Here is a 6267-nt window from a genome sequence, read left to right as displayed (position 1 = left end):
GATACATGGTTTGTTCCCACCAAGATTTATCCACTAGGACAATGTGGCACAGTGGGACCAGTAGATGGTTTGCCCGATGTAACCCCGTGAGGACCGCATATGTTTTTAATGTGATTTATGCATTTAACGTGCCTTGAGGGTTTGGTGGGACCCATGACCATCTTGGCAAGAGTTGTGGCTAGGAGCGACACGACTATATTCGTTAGGCCGAATGATGGTTAGTCTTGGTACAAGGTGGGGATCGGGGTAGGACACGTCACTCCGATGTTTATTCTTCGACGATATTTTGTAGTGTTCGGTACCAAATTCCCAGGATTTTGTTTTCGGGTGGATGTGGTCATAGAGGGACCACACCCATGTACATTGAATATAGATTATATTTTATGTTATAGTTTGGGCCTTTTAAGTTATAAAGAGGAGTTAATTCGTGACTTGGTATGAGCGGGTTGGAAGTTTCCATGTGGTATGACATGGTGCATGAATTGGACAATCATGTGGGGAGCATGTGGGCGCCACATGGTAGGCTGAATGACATGGTACTATTTGATAGACTAGTTTTAACTGACCATATCTTTTGATCCCGGAGTCAGATTGGAGCAAATTTTATATCATGGGAAAGTTTTTGACGAGAAAAATACAACGATGTCACCTGTTTTATGTCTTGATGAAGTTGTAAAGGATCACAAAATTTAGACCCCATTTCCACAACGAGACATTGGAGGTCGGGTCATCATAGTAACTGCGTCCTTCTACCCTTAATAGGGGTTAGGGATAGTATAGTAGGGGGTATGTTACAATTATGAAATTTAATTAATTTTTTTCAATATTATCACAAATATTGGAAATAAACTTTCCAAACTCTCATTATTTATCATGAGTCAATCTTTTATGAATCTTTGAAGTGCTACAAATGGATTGAAAATGAAAACTTGCCAGGCTAGTTAAGCAAAAACTATTAGTCAACATTTTATGAATCTTTGAAGTTCTACAAATTGATTGAAAATGAGATCTAATGTCTATGTTGCTAGTCTAGTTAGGGAGAAAGTGTTTTTCATCTCCTTTTTTCATATTGCAAAAATGACATAATATTTACTTCCATGGTGGTTTTGGTCTAGTACAATGCCTTGCTTTACATAATATTTCCTCTCATGGTGTTTTTAGTGTAATGCGACACCCAATTCGCTTTGAAGTTGATGAAATTTTGTTTCCATTTTAGCAATTTTAATTTTCTTCTTTTCTATACATTAAAAAGACAATTTTGATCTTCTTACTTGGAGTTTATGATATATTTTTAGTAAATTAATTTTTCACATAATCAATTTCTTCATTTCACCACATTTTTCTTTTCAATTTAATCATATACTTTAATTGGCATCAATATTCGAAAGAAATCTGCATTTATCCTCAATGAATGGTTAAGCCAAGATTCCACTCTATTCCAAACTCTTTCAGGCCTGAATGACTTTCAATGGTATTTAATGCAACACTAGGAAGCCTTTCAATCTTCATGTTAATTAGTTTGTGTTGGTACATGAAGTATTTGATCATAGTCTAAGAAGAAGAATTAGATAGAGCCTATTGTTTTTAATTTTAAGATGATTTATTACAAAACTCTTTTGGATGTGTTCAATTTTTGTTGAAGTTTCTCTAGAAATGCTACAACCTCAAACCTCACATGCATATAAAATCACTGAAGCAATAAGCATATCAAAGAAGATATTCTTTTCTCTCCAAAATTTTGTATATATATATATATATATATAGATATATATATATGCTTTAAACAAATGTTCTTAAGGTCAAAATATCATTTCTTGCTTTTATTAATCATTCTTTTAATCTATAATTCCAAATGAACTTGTGATGAAGGTAAACTCCAAGATATTTGTGTGAAAGTACTTCCTCTGGGATCTCATGGTCGTATAGAAAATTAGGGTAGTTTAGTTGACTAGAATTAAAGATCATCAATTTTGCCTTGTCATCAATAATTGTCATTCCAAACATCTAACACAAAAATCTTTAAGACTTTTAAGTTTTTGGTCATGATCCAAAGGGCTCCTTATCAAAAGAATAGTATCCTCCATGTGAAAAATAACAATGGTGATTATTTACGCTAAAGTAATGTCAACACAACTTGTGTTCCCTAATATTTCTAGCTTCTAAATATGAATTCCAAACACAAGAGGTGATAGAGGACATCCTTGCTTAAATTATATATTGTAATACTGTTTCTTTTGGAAAACCCTTGCTATCCTAAACTTAGCAATTATGTTCTCATACATCCTTATCACAACAATGCTCAACCCAAAAGGAACCTTAAATTTTACAATGTCTTCCATGGGTTATTTCTAAGCATTGTGTCAAAAGCTTTCCTAGTCAATGAAGCAACAAAAGAGATAACTTACACGGTCTAAGGTTCAATGTAGCTTTGAAAAATCACAACTTTTAGCTATTTCCTTGTGATATTCTAACCGAAAGTGAATCAACTTCTTCAAAATAATTTTTTACAATGACTAAAATAGGGCTAGTCATAATTGTCCTATAATTTGATGGATTATATATAAATAATTGGTTAAAAATAATTAAACTTAAATATTATATTAAGTTGTAGTTGATTAATATGAACTTTTCTTGTGAACAAGTTGAGGTTCAAATTTCAATTGAAAGGACCTGAACCTTGGCAAGGGAGATCACACCAGCGTGCTTTTATTGACCTACTAAATCAATAGTCACATAGTTCCTTCCTTTTCTTGTCTATTGCAATTTTTCTTTAACTACAAGTAGACCAACTACTATAAGGAGGATGGAACTTCTACGATGTTATTTGTTATAAATTCCTCAACAATGTTAATAGGATCAAGGAGATCAAGATTAACATGACCCAAGATTGATTTCAGAGTGATGATTGATCTAAGTGTCCTTCCATCAATTGAGCTTTTGGCTTCTATGCTTATTTGCCTAAGAAATAATTTGGGAATAAGCTTTAACATTTTGATAAAGTTTGTAGATAGTCCTACAAAAAACTAACATTGTAAAAAAAGGGTATTGTATTTATAACTGAATGATAAGAATCAACATTGACAAAATAATTTAAAATGAGTTTCTAAAATAAAATAAAATCGATACTCAAATCAATTTCAATGCACAAGGGCCCATTGTTGATTTAGACCTGTCACCTTGTGCAATGTGATATATAAATTTATCTCCTATGTTATTGTTAATCATCTTAGATCTTTATTGCATGGTTTTATTTCACCCAAACAAACGAGATTTGTAGAAGGGCATCAAATCCTTGATGGAATAGTCGTTGCTCATGAGGTTATCCACTCATAAAAGAAATCTAAAAAGGCTGAGATGCTAATTAAATTGGATATGTCAAAGGATTATGATAGATTGAGCTGGGAAATATCCCAGCTCAATATCTATGTGGGAAATTAAGTCTTTAAAATCTATCCTTACAAACTTTGTAGAGGATTTCAACACAGTTATAAATGAAGACAAATCCAATGTTTATTTTTTCAACACCCATGCTAATGTCTAAGGTTATCTTGCTCGTTTCCTGGGCTTTCATATTAGAAATATCCTAGCAAAATACTTAGGAGTTCTACTAGTGGACAATTCATTAAGAGCAACCTACCGGCAGCGTATTATGTAGAAAATCCCCTCTAAGCTTGACAATTGGGCATTTAGATCTTTAAACCTACCAGGGCGATTGGTGCTACTTAAATCGATTCTCCAAGCTCTCCCAATGTATTAATTATTTTCCTTAGTAACTACTAAAATTTTTTGTAAGTCAATCACCTCTCTCTTTAGAGATTTTCTTTAGAGAGAAGCCAAGAATGCTAAGAAATGGGAACTAGTGGCTTGGGAGAAATTAATTATTCCCAAACTGGCAGGGGGTTTGAAGTTGAGAGATCCTCAGATTTTGAGCAAATCTTTAGGTGCAAAAATATGGTGGAGATGACTTGAAGGCAGCGAGGAACTATGGAAGAAGATATGGGACAAAAAATACAACCTCTCCTCTAATCAATAAGACAGATTGAGAGCTATGATCTATCCTCAAGGCTCTTTGATATCGAATCTAGCACAAGATAATAGAAATATCATTCAAGAACATGCCTTTTGGGAGATTAAATATGGTCATACTTCTCTATTTCGACAGGATTCCTAGTATCAACTTCCATGGTTGGGGGACCGAGCAAACCTTAGAGACATGGAAAATTTCACTTCAGACATGATGCTATCACAGTGTCAGATTTTTGGAAGCCCTCCTAAAGATTCACTTTATGATGAGAGTGGAAATATAAGGATGATTGGCCATACCATCCTGTCATGAACTCTTGGCCTGCTGTAGAACATGACTTGAAGGATCGAAAAATCCCCATATCTAGGGATCCAAATAAACTTTGATGGGGGTATCGAACAAAAGGAATGTTCGTGTTGAAGGAGGCTTATACCTTACTTGCAGCTCACCATACTCTTCCTTGGAGATCCCTTGTGGAGAAAAAATTGGACCAATGATTTTTGGCCTAAGGTAGCCCATTTCCTGTGGCTGGTGGGGAGACAAAAGATACTAACGTGGGATCACATCTGAAAAAAAGGTTTTCAGGGCCTCTTATTTTCCAACTTTGTGGTAACTAGGAGGAATCTATGGAGCACCTCTTAAACACATGCCCTTTTTCAAATTCAATTTGGTCAAGGGTATTTTCTCTTTTTCAACATCTGGATCGCAATCTTAATAATATGAAGGAAACTTTGGAACATTGGCATTTCAATATTTTTAACAATCTAGTTGTAAATAGAGCTTGGATTTTGGTGGTTGGGGTTGTTCTCTAGGAATTGTGGAAGGAACAAAATAAAAGGATTTTCAAGAATAAAAATAATCAGCGAAATCAATGTGGAACACCATTCAATGGAACATCCAAGAAACCATACTCTCAGAATATTTTTCATAGGAGGGTTAGAAAGTGAATCCACAGGAAGTTGAAATCCTGAGCAAATTAAATCTATCTTATTAAATGATTCCATCCTCTTCATTGCATGCTACATATCCCCCCTCGGAGGGCTTTATAAAACTTAATTTTGATGGGGCTTCTAAAGGGAACCTAGTGCCTACAGGTTATGGGGGCATCTTTTGAGGCACAAAAATACATTACAGATTTATGCATCTAACCGTGGGATTACAAGAAATAATGTTGCAGAATTTCTGGCACTGAAAGAGGCATGAAGTTAGCTTTGGAGACAAGATACTCAAAAAATCAGATAGAAGGAGACACTCAAATAGTTATTGATATAGTTAAGAAGTTCATAAATGGGTATCCATTAGAGAAATTGTCCAAGAGATAGAGGTTAGAATATCTGATCTATCACTTGAAAGTGTTGATACTCTCAATCCACTATGTGATCACAACATATTATAGGAGAACAATAAATAAAGCAACACATTTTCTTGCCAATCTAGGTTGCCAGGATAAAGATCTAGACCTTGTTGCTCCATGGCCTTCAAGAACCCAATTTAATTGGAATGATTCGCTGCAAATCATCTTGGAAGAGCACAAAAACTCTCCAATGGGGGTGCAAATTAATGATGAATAAGTGCTTGGGGGGCGAGCTCGCCACCCCATCACCTCATAGGGAAATTAAAAGGAGGGTAGCGTGGCCACCCCCTCACATGCAAAAGCATGCGACTGTTCATTTGTATCAATATGTATATGACTTACCCCCTCTTTGATTTATCCTCCATGAATGTATTTGTGTTGCTACGATTTCTAAGCTAGTACTTTGCTCGCCCCCTGCCACAGGTGGGATATCTATGGAAACTCTGTGTTGAGAATTTGGTTCAAAAAATTCTTGCAACGTCATTGGTGATTTGCTATCGAAATCTCTTAACATGGTGCCTATTGGTTCTTGACCTCGGTGGTGTGGAAGTTTGGCATCAAGCCTAGTTTGGGATTGTATATGGTGTTTAGGTGGTTGGAAAACCAAGTTGAGTCATAAAATTATCATTCAAATGGGGACAAGAATGGGGATGGAGCTACTCGATGGTTGCGACGTCACCCTCTTGACCTAGAGAGTAATTTGATAGTGTCTGCCTCTTCACCTTCTCGCTGGTCACTCCTACGGGACTAGAAAACAAAGGGCGAGAATATCGAGGTAAATTCTAAGCTTATTGTTTTGAAATGTGTGTATCTTTATGGAAATTCCATTGCTATTGGTATCATCTATTTGATAGCTTGCTCAGAGGCTTGGGTTCTTCTCCATTGGGCC

The sequence above is a fragment of the Pinus tabuliformis genome, chromosome 3_1, assembly GCF_031772625.1.
Source record: "Pinus tabuliformis cultivar Carrire ecotype Pingquan chromosome 3_1, CPIR1, whole genome shotgun sequence".
Classification (NCBI taxonomy): domain Eukaryota; kingdom Viridiplantae; phylum Streptophyta; class Pinopsida; order Pinales; family Pinaceae; genus Pinus; species Pinus tabuliformis.
The sequence above is the reverse complement of the archived record's forward strand: the minus strand, read 5'-3'. Positions refer to the sequence as shown.